This window comes from Eucalyptus grandis, chromosome 1, assembly GCF_016545825.1.
Source record: "Eucalyptus grandis isolate ANBG69807.140 chromosome 1, ASM1654582v1, whole genome shotgun sequence".
Lineage (NCBI taxonomy): Eukaryota > Viridiplantae > Streptophyta > Magnoliopsida > Myrtales > Myrtaceae > Eucalyptus > Eucalyptus grandis.
Genome location: NC_052612.1, coordinates 9,310,536 through 9,329,110, shown reverse-complemented (window position 1 = coordinate 9,329,110; position 18,575 = coordinate 9,310,536). Strand labels below are relative to the sequence as shown.

The 18,575-nt window shown below is 38.1% G+C and overlaps 1 pseudogene; it reads left to right on the top strand.

Moving 5' to 3' along the window:
- Nucleotides 1–12,952: 12,952 nt before the first annotated feature.
- LOC120295327 lies at nucleotides 12,953–16,211 on the top strand (annotated as a pseudogene).
- The last annotated feature ends 2,364 nt before the right edge of the window (nucleotides 16,212–18,575 follow it).

Below are 18,575 nucleotides of genomic sequence, written 5' to 3'. Positions count from 1 at the left end.
TGAAGAAATGAAGAAGATTGAGGAAAAAGTGGGAGCAAAGGAGAAGGAGAGAGGCTATTTGCAGAGGGGGCGAAGAAAGTAACGTGGGGAAGAGGAAGAAGAAAGAGGGAGAAAGAAGAAAGTAAAGCAAACAAAAAGGCTTCTTAAAAAAAAATCCCAAAATCCATCATCACATTCTATTTACATGCTTCAAAAGTCTTCTAAGCCTATCCTTACACCCCCCTCCAAATATCTCCTTAATGTTAATTTCTTAAAAATAAAGCTTTTGGGCAGCAAAAATCCACTTTGGCCTCTTCATCCGAATTTCATTTCCCTTTTCTTGTTGTTTGATAATTCCTTTTTTCGAAAAATTTCAGACTCGTCGAAAATTCGACGAATGATGAGATGATATCCAATAATTAAATCATGAAACCCTCGAAAGTTTGATACCTAAAATTGAGTTAAATTTCGTGGTTAAAATCGATCGAACGCGACTTTAGTACAATCTAATCTATCAGGTAGCTTTTAGGGGTTCTCGAGCGTTTGACCCGTGGTCAACAATTTTCAACTCACATTTGTGCATCTTCGAATCATAGACGACCCTCGGTTGTCATGTAAACGCGATGGTTAAATTACGTATCTTGAATATAATATCAATAGAAAATCGGTTTATTGCCATTCAATTCAAATATTGTAATCATGCGGAACCACTTGCAATTCGACTACGTACTTCCATTGAATCGGCTTATATCCATTCACTAATTGATTTATAACAGTGTAGTATTGACCCTTATCGATTATTATGGTCAAGCGGTTGATTTCTGATCAAATTCTCTAGTTTGTCGCATTTATACCCTTTTACGGCCTCGCCTAATAGATTAATTAACTCGTGAGTGATCAGTTCTGAGTAAAATAACTATAAGCATGTCGATGAAATAACCATTTCATATATTCGAAATAGGGGCCAAATTTCGGGACGTCACATTTTATCCCCCGAGCATAAGAAAGTCAAGCAATTAAGTTTCAATTGTCAAAATTCGAATTGACCCATTTATGGTTATGGTTTAATTTCACAAATCTAGATCAAATTTTAATATTAGACTTAGATCCATTTCTGACCTAAGCTCGGACGCTTCAATTCAAGGTCAATTTGAATGCGATAAGTGATCTTGCACATGAGTAGATCATTAGATAGGGCAATTGTCATTAATTGAATCCAATTTTAGTTAATTTACAAAGTTGCCCATTAAATTGCAAATTTAACCATTTTAGCCCTTTAGGCCTAATTCAAAGCGCTCATGGTTTTGACTCGTTATTTTTTTTTTTATGATAATCATTCAATTAGATCAATAAGAGACCCCTAGATCATGTTCATATGGTTTGATTAGCTTAATTGTATCTTAATTGGCCAATTTCTTCTTAAATAAGGTAAACTTCATTTTCAATTTGGTCATTTATGGGCCAAATTGCATAAATTTTGAATCCACAGGGGCCGCAAGCAGGCGAAATGATAAGAACTAGTCAGAAACCGGCCGAACAGGACCGAACTGGTTTGACTAGCCGTTGGCGGGGCTGGTCGATTCAACCCCTTGCCAGTCGATTCCTAACCTCGGGCGACTGGTTCCGGGGTCCTCTTAATGTCAATTTCACTTTTGCTTATTCGATTTTCCAAAATTTTACAGATTGATTCTCGAATTTTATCAAATTGCAAATTAACCCATAATCGGAAATTTTGACGCAATTCTCGATTTTGACTTGGGTTTTTGCAAATCAAACCCACTAAATTGATTACCTGACACCTCGAGATCTTGATGGAGCCTTTGAAATTGACTTTTGACTGTTGAATCGAAATTTTGATTGTTGAACCAAACCGACAGCTGAAATCGCTTAATTTGGGGAGTATATATGTGAACTTTTCCCTTCATTTTAGGGGTGGCTTCATTATGCATGAAATCTCTCTCTCAAAAAAAAAAAAAAAAAAAAAAAAAATTGCCGCCGGTTTTGCCCCTCACCAGCGGCTACTTGATCGGAGCCACCAGTTGAGAGATCCCTCAACTCCTCCTTTCCTCAATCACTAGCATAGGTTGCCGATCTTCCTCCCGAACAAGATCTAGTCCTTGGAGGTTCGTGAAGATTTGATCAAAGTTCAGCCGAAAATTTTACTCGATCACGACTGAAATTGAGAAAAACCGCATCAAAAGATAATTTCTTGGTCTCGAATCCTGTGAAGCGAGGCTAGATTAGCCGGCCGGGGCTAGGGTTCAATATTGTGGATATATGCTAATCTTCGATGAGTTGCTAAAGCTTGAACTTAAATGATTGTTTTTTATTTTGCTTAAATCTACATTTTCGTAGTTATAGAACCAATTTACTGTTCTACCCAAAACGAGGTCTGAAATGACCTCGTTTCAACTCGAGTCCTCTTAGACTTAGATAATATACGTCTCAAGCTTCTAAATAATAGGTTGCATGCCTCAATCAAGTATCGTTTGTTCCTTGAAAAATACCTCCGAAGATGAACGATTTTGCAATAGTTTAGGAAGATTTTCGGTTTTGTTCTTATTTTGGAAATTATATTTTACTATTTTTATGTAGCCTCTTGTGATGATTTTTGGACAATCTTACCTTCACAACTTTTGTTCTAAATCGTTTTGTCCATGTTTTGTAATTTTTTCGTGATTTTTGGATTTATTTAACTAGGTCAAATATGTTCAGATCTAAGATTAGGTTAGTTTGTTCCGTATTGATATCTAATTTTGTCATTTTTCGTACTGATCTATGCGTTAATTTCTAGAAGAACTTTTCCTCGTGAAAGTTTCTTGCATTGGTGTAGTGCATGTCCTGTATTTTTTTTTTGAAATTTTTAGACATGATCAATTAGATCAAAATCACTTAGATCCAAACATAAGACAGTTTGCCTTACATTGATCCAGATTTTATTTTGATAAAATTGAGTCCCCAAATGAGCTTGTTTGGTCTCAAATTCTTCATGAGAGTTGAAATGCATGATACATATATTCAATTGATGCATGCTTTGCAAAGTCTTGACGTTGACAAGTGAGTTAGTTGCATGAATTAAGGTTAAAATGTGCTGCAACAGTATATAGTCTAAATGTGCATCTCTATTTTGTCATTTTTGCTACTATTCATGCGATCACATATAGATTTTAAACTCTTAAAAAGAAACATTCATCATTGTATGTTCTGTATGTAAGATTTTTTGTAAGATTTTTGCACGCCTTGAGATGACTGAAATCATGCACGTTCTGTGAAGTTAATGCTGAAATGAAATATTGCCATATATGCATCTTACCATACTTGTTTGAGACATTTAGAGACTAACTTTTGTGATAATGTCTTCTTGAAACTTAAACTACATGTTACGAGGTTTGAGTACATATTTACGTCGTTGCATTTGAGTATCATTTTGTATGATTAATGTGTCTCGTAAGAGCGCATGTTTACCTAGAAACCCTTAAGCATTTCATCATGAATCTTGAGTTATCTTGTATTGTCATCGAATTGTATGACATCCTCTCATACCGACTTAGAGTTAGATGATCATCTCAATTATTTGTCACATCCAATTCTATGCCGCATGTGAATTTTTCACGTCATTTGTGCATTACTTGAATGGTTTTGAGATTTATTAATGCATGTTTGTGTTCTGGTTTTTAGTTACTAACATGCGCACATTTAGAGATATTAATCTTAGCGTACCAATTTGACCTAGCTTGGACTAGAGCTCTTCTAGGAAGTCATAAGATATACTTAGAGGTTTCTAATACCACTGATTTTGCATAGATTGCTTATCGTTTGGATTACCTTCCATTTTTTCAAAACTATATTAGAATCTGGACATGAGATCAAATTTGGACCCTTGTTCTAACCCTTGTTTGGACAGATATTTGATATTTTTATTCCATTTTTTCTATTAGAATTATGTACTTGGTCTCTTAACAAAACTTGTTTTTCATCATGTTGGCTATGTTGTGTGCAAATTTGGTGATTTTTAAACTTTTTTTGGTAGGATAAATCCTTGTGATATTGGCTGAGTGTCTTGCTGCTTTGACAATTTTCTGACAAACTGTCACTTGTTGTCTGATTTTTATAAAATCATATGCAGCTTGTTAAGGAAAAATTTCTTCATGAAAGTTGTTCGTTATTATGTCGCGCATATTAGGGAATTCTTCCATAGCTAAATTGTCAATGAGCATTACTCAATTTTGTTGATTTGACCTGATAGGCCTGAATTTTCCTAATGTGAACCTTCGGTTGTGTTTGTTTAGTTATATCTTTTAGGTTAGTTTGTGCATGAAATTGGGTCATATCGTCTTCATGGAAGTTATTCTAAATGCTTTGATATTTTTTTTTAAACAATTGGCATTTCCAAATTGCATCTTTAAAAAAAAAAATACTTTGGTACATGTAATGTTTCCCAAAAACATTTTCTAAGAAATTCTTTTCAAAAGCTCGATTTGGCTTAAGGAATGATCGTGATTTGGATCATATTCAAAATGCCTACGAAACTTGTGAGTGCATTTATGCAAGCCCCGGGCTAGCCTTAGCAATTGAATATGTTCCATAGCCTAGATATTCTTTAACCCTATATATTTTCAAACCTTTTTAAAATCTTGATTTGATATCGTGAAAATCACGGTTTGAATTGTATTCAAAATGCCTGTGACTCTTGTGAATGCATTTATGCGAGCCCTGAGTTAGCTTTGGCAATTGAATGCCTTTTATAGGCCGAGACATCACTTTGTCTCAATTTTTTATTTTTATTTATTTATTTATTTATTTTTTTGTGGATGATTTTTAAATATGTCTTTGAAATATCACATGTACCCCTTATACATATAATCACGCCTAATTAGAAATGTATGTGTTTGTGTTGGCGCATGACTTCTCATCTATTTGATTGGTTGAGAAACAAGGTCCGAAAGACCTACACGCATATTTAAATTTCTGCAATGCATGTGACTTTTAAATGAATGATAGGATCGGTGCATGATATTGAGGGAAAACCCTGTAATCACATAGATCGCTTGATTAGGAGACTTATAAGCGTTATTGGCCATGCGAGAACACAATTGGTCAATAATGTTAAAATATTTATGATTCAATTGGAAAATTTAAAAATGTTTAGAATTGAATTGGTAAAAGTATAATAGCTTTAGGATTTTTTGGATGCCTCTTTTCTTTTGTTTAGCCAATTTTCACATAATGTTACATAATTCTAGAAAATTATGTGGGCATTGTGACTATGTCAAGCCATTAATATTATATCGTCTCACCAAGTTGGAAGGACCAATCCTGTCGTTTTTGGAGCTTCCTCTGCAAGTTGTTCGTTTCTTTAGATCCGTTCCTCTCAAACCAACCCAACTGAAGTTTCAAGCGACAAAATTGGCTGGTCTGCTTTTGAGAACGTTTCAAATGCGGCTTTGGAGTCATAGGTCAGAGTACTGATGACTATTGATTGAGTATGAATAGAGTCAAAAGTGAATTTCTTTCATCATTCTACAAAGAACGACCGAATTGTATAATAATCATCTTGCTTTTTGAATAGAGTAAAGGTAATGACCCTGAATGAGTTCAAGTTGGACCAATCACCGAGGTATTATGGAAAAGAAAGGACTCAGACTGATGACAAATTTCACTAAATAGATGAATTTTCTCGCACTTTTACCCAAAAAGAGACACATCTGTCTCTTTCCCACTTATGAGCTTTGTCATTTTTCATGGACATTGACCTGCAACAGAAGCTCGCAATAACATCTATCTGGAGTTCTTGCCCATCAGGGTCAAGGGTCAAGTCTCACAAATTGGTTATATTAACCGAACATTTGTCATCAAGTTCTAAGGTCTTCATCATCCTTTACATTCTCTTGCATCTAGACCTGAGTCCTGATCCTCCTCTCTCTCTCTCTCTCTCTCTCTCTCTCTCTCTCTCTCTCTCTCTCTCTCAATGAGTAAAGTCATTCTAGAAACACGGTCTAAGTCCTAAATCTTTTTGAAAAGTTGCAAAATAGTTCTTTTGAACATCATTTTTTCCTGAATTTTCCTTTTCAACAACCTATAATCACCTACTACCGAAGCCTCCTTATATGTCATCACTTAAAGTGATTGACAATTTGTTGGCCACCATAAGTTTCCATATTTTTTGAATGTTGCTAGTGGTACGTTCATCTATACGGCACGACACATTGCTCAAAAAGAGTATTTATTGGAAAAGTCCAATTTCTAGAGAACATTCACCGATCCTAGGTATTGATGGGTTGGAAGTCAGACATAAATGGCATTACTGGTAACTCTTGACTTATCAATTACACCCACTTTCCAGCGTGTACGGCAGGCTATTGGCCCAAAATGCAATTCTAGTTTGATTGGAAAAATTCGAGTGCTTCCAGAGGCTCTAGATGGAAGTGTGGGATTTAGTTGATTGGTTAATATGCATAATGACCCCCTTAAAAAGGTTGAGTGTGTAGAAGACTTCAAATTAACTAAGCTTTGTCTTAAAAGGTTGAGTGTGCAGAAGACTTCAGATTGACTAAGCTTTGTCTTTAGATGGTTAATTGGTTTTCTTTAAACACATCTGTAGAAAGATAGATAATTGAGGACCATCTCATGTTCAAAAGCTACCAACTTTGAAATCGCATCCATGGTCCACGCACTTGAAATCCTATTAACTTAGACCTTGCTCTACATGCAACGCACGAGAGAGAGAGAGAGAGAGAGAGAGAGAGAGAGAGAGAGAGAGAGAGAGAGAGAGAGAGAGAGAGTAATTGTTGCCTCAATCAGCTCTCTTCCATCGATAGATTAGGAACAAGGGCGCAAAGGAGTCAATCAGCTCTCTTCCATCGATAAATTAGGAACAAGGGCGCAAAGGTCCAGTCACCACAATTAGCTCTCTTGAGAACACAACATATTAAAAAATTAATTATTACTAGGTTCGTTGTAGCCAATGAAATATTTTACAGGAGATGGTTGGATGAATTTTGGTTCTTCCATATGTCTATTATGTTCTTTCTTATGGAGGAAAAACATCTTTTTATCTTTTCCTAACATGATTTCTATTTCAGATTCTTTTTTCTTTTTTTTTTGGTAAAGACAGATTCAATTTTTTTAATTTCCAAAACTTCTAACAACATTAATGCGATAGTGCTGATGGTGCGACGAGGATTGCTGAAAATTCACACTAGTCACTTTATTAATGCTTTCAAAATGCGAGTTATTTAGGAAAATTATTTTTAGTAATTTCTTATTTGCTAGTTCTGTTCAAGTTTATTTTATTTAAAATTGGTTAATTTATTTTAGTATGTTATTTTCTACATTTAAGAAGAAAAGCTGTTAAAAATTAGAGTCTCGATTGGATTGGATATTTGTTTGGGTACATGTTGCTAAAATTATAGGTCAACATAAGTTAATTCGGATCGGACCCTATTGCGACTCATTCAAATTAACTCAATACTGATTTGACAAGTCCACTCCCAACTAAATAACAGAGATGTCAAAAAAAAAATAAAAATTGGAGCTTGGCGTACAGCCTGACGATTGCATGCTGAGGCAATATGAGACCTGTTCCTAAAACCACTTTGATTAATTAGTTATTGGTGCGTTGGAAGTTATGCATAAATTGCATTGTTGATAACTTGGCCTGGCAATTATACCCATTTATAAATTAGGCTTTTTTTTCCTTTTTACTTTGCAACTATAATGTGGCCAAATGTTGCATCATTTACCATTTTAGTGTTATTTGGGTGACATTATTTCCACCCTCTTTATAACTAAATACACTCCGTTTATACAAGATAGGGAAAATTAACCTTGATTGATTTCACATTTATACATTTTCCCTCAATTGATTTCTTTTCCATTGTGGGTTCCCCTCAAATTTAAACCCTTGATGCTTAGAACATTAAAATCGGCATTTTCTTTGTCAATCCAACATGAATGAAATTAAGCTTTCATGAAAAATATTTCTATTACTTTAGGCATATTTTCTATTTTACAAATATTGTTTGTATATAGGCCTTGTCTCCATTTTCACATGAAAATTAGTCCAAAGATTCGCTCGACGAAATGAAAAGTTCTAAAGATGTCTTTAATGAATAAAGTTGCTAACATGTGTAGAAGAGAAAGAGAGAGAGAGAGAGAAAAGAAAAGATAGGGTTTTGATGTGCATGATAATATTCGCTTGAATGTGTAATCCTCGATTATGGTAACCGGATGCTACATAAACTAGAAAAACTAGAAAGAATAGGACAATGTGTAAATTGGGCTCCACTACTTTAAGTTTCAATTGAATAATAAAGAGCAATTCTGTCTCTGTAATGCAAATAGGGGTGGATCTAGTCATGTAAGTGTCAAAACAACTTTGCCCTGTTTGTAATTGTCAAACAAACGGCCTACGGGGAGGAGCATCAAAGCCACGTGGGAAATCATGATTGATAGGTCTAAGTGAATCACGGCAACAATGTAATTGTGCAACATAATCTGAAGGAAATACACTTTTAATAAACAAAGTAAAATAAGTGATAAGATATTCACATCTCAAATAAGACATGGAAACTGCGCATCTAGTTTTTCATTGCAATTTGCCTTTAATTAGGAATTGTCAAACAATCTTGATATTAAATATAGGTAGATCCACATAATCCATGTAAAGCTAGACTTGTAATCCAATATAATCGTATAAAAGGCCAAGAGAATATCCGGATATAAATGTGAAGCCAAAATCCTAGCTACGAATACTAATGGACTTGAGCTGGCTCTGATCGATATGTTTGAGATAGATCAATTTTTGCAAATATTTCAAAGCCAAAAACTGCTTTCTATAATTCCAAAAGGAATCGTTCATACCATCGACCCCTATGCAGCTGTTCTTGGTGAATTTTGGTCCCGCTTTTTTGAGAAATTTCAGTTAGATTCGAGTGTAATCTATTTGATGTTAAAGTAGTTTAGCTGGAATAGATGAATAGTGTGTCTAGGAAAATTGCTCTCTAATATAATGCGTGACAATATTACTAGCCTCATGTTTTCTACTTGATATCGTCCTTGTCATTTTCCCAATTGCCCTCATTTCCTGAATTTTTGTTGATGAAGAAAATTATTTTCATCAATTCATTTTTGTAAGCAACATAAATGATCATTTTTAGAAAAATATGCTCACAATAATTAATTTTCCTCCAAATAAATGTATGCGTACGTATTATTGGTCTTTGTTAATTACAAGATTAGCAAGCAACGATCTCTTAAAGGACTCTCTATGTTTACATTAGCTTGTCCACGCGCCATTGATTAACTATCGAACAAGAAATGACGTAATTGTGCCTATGTTACAACATGTTTCTAATTAAAAATATTTAATAGGAGGACTGATTTAAACATTTGCTAACTTTCTCTTTAACTTGCATTCTGTGTGTATAGGGTGAGAATGCAATTTGAGTAAAATTACAATTAATATAGATTATAATTAACCTAATCCCATATACTAATCAAACATAGTAGTGTATCTCTAATGCCCTGGATGCACGCAAGAAATGTAAAAGTCAATTTGGGGGTAAATTTATCCCTTATTAGCAGCCTTTGGTGGTGCCCACCACTTTTACGGTAGTGCGTTGATCCGCTGTGCTTTTTCTGTCGTGCTGACTTTGATGAGTCTCGACTTACCTAATTATAATTTTTTTTTTATTCCGACGTGATTAATGGTACAGATGAATATCCTCTTTTTCCATTATATCCTTGGTTTTAGCTTTTTCAATTGGTTTTTTTCTAATCAAATATGTTTGTCGATGGTTGAATTGATTGATAGATGATCATTAGCCAATGCAGTGCGTGGTGGTCCCTTGTGTGACTTCCAAATGTCCTTTCCTTGTATTTTGAGAAAAGATTAGCAAATCGTTCAATTTCCATCATACGTTGTTATCGCATTACTAAATTTTTTAAATCTGTAATCAGATTAGCGAGAGCTCCAACTGGTCTAAAATGGAATCTTCAGCAGATAACCATCGAAAAAGTGCTCACTTTCATATCTTTTTAAGGTTCAGAAAACCGACCTTGACGATATTTCTTAACCATAAAAGTCAAGAGTTTTGCTACAAATTTCATGTCACAACTATCTTTGCCCGATTCCGATCGACTTGTAGCCTTTTAAATCCATCTGCATTGCTCGCGGTTTTTATCTCCCACCTAATTTACCTGCCTCAATCAACCTTTTAATGGCACGAAATCGAGATTCAACTCTTTGACACTAGAATTGGCACAATTAGACCGAAGGCAACATTTTACCAGTGCTGTAGGTATACTTCTGTAGCTTAAAAAATGACGATAGCACTTTATCATTCCAATTGATACCATAATCTTCTTTTTATTTGTTTTGCTAAATCACGTACGCCGTAAGGTATTTTATAAGCAAATTCAGAAAGAGAATGATCTTTTTTCTTTTTTATAAAAAAATGGCTTCCCTTGTAATGGTGGCAATCTTCAGTAGACTTGAGTCGATACTTGGCCAGTAGTTAGTATTTTATAAATTTTTCTAATTGATAAAAGTAAAAATATTTTAGTATTAGATTCCGTTCATTTCACAAAAAACAACTTCCAAGTAAATATTTTTGGATTTTCTAGTGTTTGGCACATGGAAAAGAGGTTTTCTTAAATAGGGAAAATGATTTTCATTTTTGAAAATGAGAAATCATTTTCCCTCTTCTTCCTTTCACCCAAACCAAGCATGTTCTCCTCCGTGCATCCTTTCAATTATTTTTTTCTTTTTATTTTCTTTCTTTTATTTTTAGTTTTTATTTTATTTTATTTTATTTTTCTCATATTTTCTTTTTTTTTTTCCTTCTTCCTCGGCCAGTCGCTTGCCATGGTGACAACGACGACCAACCACATGGCCAATGGCCGACAATCAACTAAAGAAGAAGGAAAATAAAATAAAAAACGGAAGTAATTAAAAATTTGATTTTTAAAAAAGAAGAAGAAAGAATATTATTAAAAGGAGTGCACGGAAGAAAATCAAATAATATTTTCCATATTAAACAACGGAAAATATTTTCTAATTTATTTCAAATTTCAGTCAAACAGTGAAAAATATTATTATTTTTCAGGAAAATGACTTATTGGGAAACATTTTTCATAAATGACACGTTTTTACGAAGCAAATGGAGTTTTAGGGGAAAATTAATCATATGAACCCAACATGAATAGCCATGACAATGACAAAAGTTTACTTGAATCCATCCATCGTTACCTCTAAAAGATAGTGTTGCAAAAAACATGTAATCAGACATAATAATAAATAGTACAATAAAATGAATTGGATATTGGATTTATATGGTTCGACTGCTATGACCAATTCTGTAGGGAGAACAATAGGGAAATTTCACTTTAGATTAAATAATACCATGGAAATTATAACCATACTAGAATCTTTCAAACACACTCAATGTTTTACAACTCCTATTTATGTCCAGTAAGTTACATAATATTTAATCCTCACAACTCCTAGGGAACAATCTCTTGATTTCACAAAGGAATCACAAATCTTATCACAAGATTTATTGTCTTCAAAACATTTACAATTTCTTCACAGTGTAATTCATGAGCGTGCTTGAACAATTGATTGTCGCACTCAGTAGTTTCTCTACTTACATATAGACAAAAACCAATACCCACCTGAATATATTCTTCACACAATGTAATTTATCAGCATGCGACACAATGAATTATTATGGCCAATAGCTCTTTTGCTCACTGATGGGCAAAAACTAACGCCCCTTAATATTTGAATATATAAAAGCAAACTTTGTTTAGAGAATCTATTTAGATTGGGTTTCTTTTATTGGTGCACATTTGAGATATATTCACAATAATCTTCATATTGGCTTGATGTTTGAGTTAAGTTACGACTAATTTGCTTGAACTTGAACTCGAATTCTACCACTACTCTTGCCAAGGTAACAACTCTACCAACACATTTAACCATCACATAAGAATTTTCAAACACAATATTCTCTACCATAGATAAAGAAAAATCACCATTGCATTCATATCTATTAAAAAATCAAAGATACAACTTGTCAAATTTGCAGTTATAATAACCGCCAGCTTTACAAGCACCACCTCACTATATGCATTGTCTGTGTCAATTATGCACCAGATATTTAAGGAGTTTCTAGTTGCAACTCTACATTGAGTTGAACACAAGAAAATTGTCTAAATGGTTTTAAATTTATTACATTTTTACCATTTTAGTTCTTAATTTTTTCACCTTTTGCCAATTAAGTATATTCGATCAATTTTGGCTTAAAATTGTTGGCATGGTGTTGACTCTCCTACGTCGTACAGCCGATACTAATACAGACAATTTTTAATAATATTTTGATATTTTTTATGAATTTTATATTAATTAAGTATATTTTTTTCCTTATATTCTCTTTTCCTTCCTTTCTTTATTCTTTTTTCCCCCTTTTTTTTTTTCTTTCAATTTCTTTTCCCTTTTTCCCTCTATCGGCCACTATCGGGCCTCGTTGACCTTTGCAGGCCCCAAAAGAGGGTAGGGGTTGCACTTACCTGCTCAGGCGAGGGTGGCCTTGACTAGACAAATGCTTGTCTATTATAATTAAACAAGCAAATATTTGTATAGATGGATTCTAATTATTTTGGCACCTGACCAAGAATCTTCAAATCATATTTTCGAAGTATTAATCAAAGGGTATTAATAAGAAGTACTAGTAGTCTGAAGGCTACTTTTGTGATTTAGGTAAAACTTTTCTACAAAAAATAACACGTAGGATTTTTCAGGCAACGTTTTGGGGAAATGACTAGAAGTCAAACATGTGTTTGTCACGTTAAGACTCCCGCAGAGTTTGTCACTTTCTCGTGGTCTTTGGTCTAAACTAGAACCCTTCGTGCTATAAAAGTTCATTCAGCTCACTCATTTCTCATGAAGCCTAATAGCATCTTGCTAAGCATGACAAAATCAACTGCAACCTGCCCCCTCTTCCTTTTCCCGTTCCTCTGTCTCCTCTTCTTGCTTCCATTTCAGGCCTCGCCATCACCGACCACAGAGGCGCAAGCTCTTGTCAAATGGAAGAACTCCCTCTCGCCTCCTCCACCTCCACCTTCCCTGAGCTCATGGTCCCTCACCAACATCCCCCATCTCTGCAACTGGACTGGCATTGCCTGCAACGGGGGCGGGTTGGTCACAGGTATCGGCCTCTCTGGCTCAAGCCTCAACGGCACGCTTGATGCGCTCGACTTCACTTCGTTCCCGAACCTGACCCGCTTCGACGTCAGCAACAACAATCTCGAGGGCCCAATACCGTCCTCGATCGGCAATCTATCCCAGCTCAGATTCTTGGAGTTGGCAGTCAATTTCTTCGAAGGGGCAATTCCTCGCTCCATTGGACAATTGATAAAGCTTGAAAAGCTTGATTTGAGACTAAACAAGTTGACCTCTTCGATCCCTTCGGAGCTCGGGCTCTGTTCTAACCTCACCTACTTAGCCCTTGCCAAGAATTCGATCTCTGGGGAGCTGCCTCTCTCACTGTCCAATCTAGTCAGATTGTCATTATTTAGAGCTTCGCATAATCGCCTGTCGGGTGAGTTACTGCCTGACTTCTTCACAAATTGGACCGAACTTGTTTCTCTGAAGCTCCAGAGCAATTTCATCTCCGGGAAAATTCCGCCCGAAATTGGAAGTCTGACCAAGCTCAATCACCTCTCCATGTACAATAATTCGCTCTCGGGACTATTCCTCCGGAGGTCGGGAATCTCACGTTGGTGACGTCTCTCTATTTTGGCATGAACCAGCTTTATGGAAAGATTCCCGAGACCATCTCTCGCCTTGCTAACTTACGGAAGATCTCTTTGTGCTCGAACAATTTCTCGGGAGAAATACCACGTGATTTAGGCAAGTACAGCCCTTCTCTGAAATCTGTTTGCTTTGCGAACAACAGCTTCACCGGAGAGCTGCCCCCAGATTTATGCAGTGGCTTTGCTCTTCGATATCTCATGATCCAAGGGAACAACTTCACTGGGCCGCTGCCTGATTGTTTGAAGAATTGTTCACGGCTAATGAGAGTCCGTCTAGACAGCAACCAGTTCACTGCAGATGTCACGAGTGCATTTGGAGTTTATCCGAATCTGGTTTTATAAGCCTCAGCAACAACCGATTTGTCGGGAATCTCACCACACAATGGGGAGAGTGTACAAATCTCAAGACTTTGCAGATAAATGGGAACAAAATTGCCGGCCGCATCCCACCGGAGCTTGGGAAGTTGTCTCAGTTGCGTGCCGTGACTTTTTACAGCAATGACTTAACCGGGAAAATTCCCGACGAGATGGGAAATCTAGGGGAGTTGTTGAGCCTGAACTTGAGCAACAATCATTTGGCTGGAGATATTCCCATCTCGTTAGGAAACTTATCGAAGCTAAATTATCTTGATTTGTCGAAGAATGCAATAAGTGGTAGCATACCGGACGAGCTAGCAAATTGCAAGAATTTACTGAGCTTGAACTTGAGCAACAACAATCTGTCGGGTGTCATACCGCTGGAGCTCGGGAACTTGTTTGCACTACAGATTCTCCTAGATCTGAGCCACAATTCACTAGCAGGATCAATTCTGTCCAATTTGGCAAAACTTACTAAACTGGAAAATCTCAATCTTTCGCATAACAACTTCTCGGGTACAATTCCTGCAGCTCTCAACAGCATGAGCAGTTTAGGCTCTATAGACTTATCGTACAACAAACTAACGGGTGCAGTTCCTAGTGGTCGCCTCTTCCAACAAGCACCGGGAAGTGCTTTTATCGGGAATCCGGGCTTGTGTGGATACGTGACCGGATTATCTCCTTGTGGGACGAGCAGTAAATCAACTGACCAAAGAAAAAGGTTCTGGTTGGTGTGAGTGTTGGCGTCTGCTGCTCACTACTTTTGGCGATTCTAATTGCCATGATTCTGCTACGTCGGTGGCGAAAAAATCTTCTTGACAAATAGGAAGAGATCAAGCGTCTTAAAAAGCACGAGAAATTTGAGCAGATCATATGGGAAAGGTTAGGGAAGTTCACATTCAGCGACATCGCCAAGGCCACCAATGATTTCAGCGAAGAATACTGCATCGGAAAAGGTGGGTTCGGAAGCGTTTATAAGGCCGTATTGGCCAGCGGCCAAATCGTCGCTGTTAAAAAGCTCAACGCACTAGAATCCAGCAATGTCCCAACAGTCAACCGCCAGAGTTTCGAGAACGAAATCCGCGTGTTGACCGAGGTTCGACACCGTAATGTGATCAAGCTCCACGGGTTCTGTTCCACGAGGGGTTGCATGTACTTGGTCTATGGGTTTGTTGAGAGAGGTAGTTTGGCAAAGGTCTTGTATGGAGGAACGGGAGCCGTTGAACTGGACTGGGGTACAAGGGTGAACATTGTTCAAGGCGTGGCTCACGCGATTGCTTACTTGCATCACAATTGCTCACCGCCTATCGTCCATCGGGACATAACGTTGACAAACATCTTGCTTGAGTCAGACCTCGAGCCTCGACTCTCAGATTTTGGGACGGCAAGACTCTTGAATTCAGACTCATCGAATTGGACCACAGTGGCCGGATCTTATGGCTACATGGCTCCAGGTAAGCCATATAATCAAAGCTAACTATGCATTTCGCTTGTAAATATTAGCATGAATTGTTCTCAAATTTGGATTCATCATATAATTCTCATCAGACTTTTTAAGAGCAAGTATAGATTTTGAAAAGTCATTCATATTAATAATATCAAAGAAATTTGGAATTTTTGTGCAACTTGACATTGATCAAAATATTAATGCATTGTTCTTTCATTAAAATAGAGTTAGCAATTACGATGCGGGTAACGAATAAATGTGACGTGTATAGCTTCGGAGTAGTGGCGCTAGAGATTATGATGGGAAAGCATCCGGGGATCTTCTCTCTTCTCTTTTAATGACACAAACATCAACAATCTCGGAGGACGCAAATTTGATGCTGAAGGATGTGCTTGATCCGCGGCTTCCTCCTCCGACTGGCCAACTAGCCAAGAAAGTGGCAATCATCATCACAACGGCACTAGCGTGCACGCGCACAAGTCCTGATTCGCGACCCACCATGCATTTTGTCGCGCGAGAATTATGTGCACGCACTCAAGCTTACTTGTCCGAGTGATTGGGCTCCATAACTATCAGCAAAGCTATCGAGTCTACAGGAATAAAATTTTAACGGATATTGCAGATCAAATGATACTTTTCTGTCTATATCTCTTTTTCTTTTTGGGATTTAGCTCGTTATGAAGGAGAAAGAATCGGGTGTACAAAAAGGATAATTTGGAAAATCTCTATTCCACTATCTTCAAAACATGTTTAAAAATCCCCTCTATCCTCTAATGAATATGAAGTACGTCATCACTTGGGATGATCCGATAGACTACTCTCATGTTTTGTTTTCTGTACATTGGTATGAGTTGAAAGTTACCTTTGGGATGAGCCAATATAGATAAATTGCATACTCAAGTTCTAACTTTAAGGAAAAAATTCTAATTAAAGGCTTGAAATATAAAGTGGACTTTATTTTAAATAAGGGTCCCAAGTGACCAAGTCCGTCTCAAATAAGGGCTTAAACTTCCCAGTCAGCCAAATATTCACTGACGAACATTTTCCAGCAACTAGAACAGGTGTAATTTGGTCAAAATCTGCAATTGGGTAAAAAATTTTAAAAATTTCCAAATTGAATAGGATTTTCAATTATTCATATTTTTTTCCTTCCTCTCCCCGGCTGCTTAAGCATATTGCACTCGCCCAATCCTCGGCCATGCCGCTCACCTGATCCTCGTCGCTTTTGCTGTTCGCCATTTTCTCTTCTTTCACAAGTTCATCGTCCACAAGCTTTAAGTCGTTCGCAAGCTCCACTCGCTTTCATCCAAGGTTAGTGTCGTTCACATTGGTGTAGTTTGTTCAAGGAAAAGCAATTGTAGCTTGTCGAAAGAACATGTCGCCCAGGTGTGGACATGTCGTGAAATATCATACCGATGGCAGCAAGGCTCTCTTCCCAAACCCGAATGGTTGTTCCAGTTACAGTCAGGAAGCCCGCTTCTCTGGCACAAGCATTCTTGTGAAAGATCGAGTTCTGCATCTTCTCTTCGATGCTTCTCGGTCCACTCGTGCCGCTGCAATCACAAAAGAAAGAAATTTCCATTCCCCCTAATGCCCTTCGCCTTAAGATCGATCCAAGTGGTAAAGAGGGTTCTCCTTAGGGTAAAATTGGGATTGCCTCACACCGCCATCGCTCTAGCAAAGGCTTTCTTTTGCCCTGTAGCTTTAAATTCCAATGCCTGGCATTTTTTGTTGTGATCTATGAACTATTTGGGGGAGAATCGTCCAAAAAGTCTTAAACCTATTATAGTTTTGTCAATTGAGTCTTAAACCTTTTAACTTTGCCAATTGAGTCATAAACCTTTTCACTTCTTGCCAATTAAGTCCATCCGGCCAATTTTGGCTAGAAAATGCTGACGTGGACGCCGGCGGTGCCACGTAGGACTCGGGCGGCGCGTGAACAATTTTTAATAATATTTTAATATTTTATAAGTTTTTGAATATTTTTATTTTCTGTTTTTTTCCTTATTTTTTTTTTTTTGGCCTTTTCCTATGGCCGGCCACCGCCACAGCCCGGCCGGCTGGCCTCGCCCGCCACGGCGAGGCCCGGTCGGGCGACGGCGACGCCAGCGAGGCCGCCCGCCCCGGCGAGGGCCGGCCTCTCCAAATCTGGAGAGGGGAGCCCGCCCGGGCCAGGCGGGCGTCGGCTGCGGTTGGTCGCCACCGTTGCCCGCTTGGTCGGGGGCGAGGGCTGGCCTTGCCAAATCTGGTGCTCGGCGAGGCCGACGCTCGCCCGGCGAGGTCGAGCCTCGGCGAGGGCTCCCCTCGCCGGATCTGGCGAGGCTGGCCCTCGCCGAGGCGGGCGGCCTCGCCCGGCGTCGCTTGTCGCCCGGCCGGGCCTTGCCCGTGGCGGGCAAGGCCGATGCTCGCTTAGCGTCGCGTCGCCCGGCCGGGCCTTGCCCGTGGCGGGCAAGGCCGATGCTCGCTGGCGAGGTGAGCCCGTGAGGGCTCCCCTTGCCGGATCTGGCTAGGCCGGGCCTCGCCGAGGCCGGGGGCGGCCTTGCTCGGTGTTGCCGTCGCCTAGCCGGGCCTCGCCCGTGGCGGGCGAGGCTAGCTGGCCGGCTGTGGTCGGTGGCCGGCCACCGGAAAAGGCCAAAAAGAAAAATAATAAAAAAGGAAAAAAACAGAAAATAAAAAATTCAATTTTTTTTAAATATTAAAATATTATTAAAAATTGTCCACGTCAGCGCCGTCGATCCCTACGTGGCACCGCCGGCATCCATGTCAGCATTTTCCGGCCAAAATTGGCCGGATGGACTTAATTGGCAAGAAGTGAAAAAGTTTAGGACTCAATTGGCAAAGTTAAAAGGTTTATGACTGAATTGGCAAAACTGCAATAGGTTTAGGACTTTTTGGACAATTTTCCCAACTATTTGAAAAGTTGCAATATAGTCCTTTTGAACATCATCCACTGAAATGTCTTCATAGGGCATCG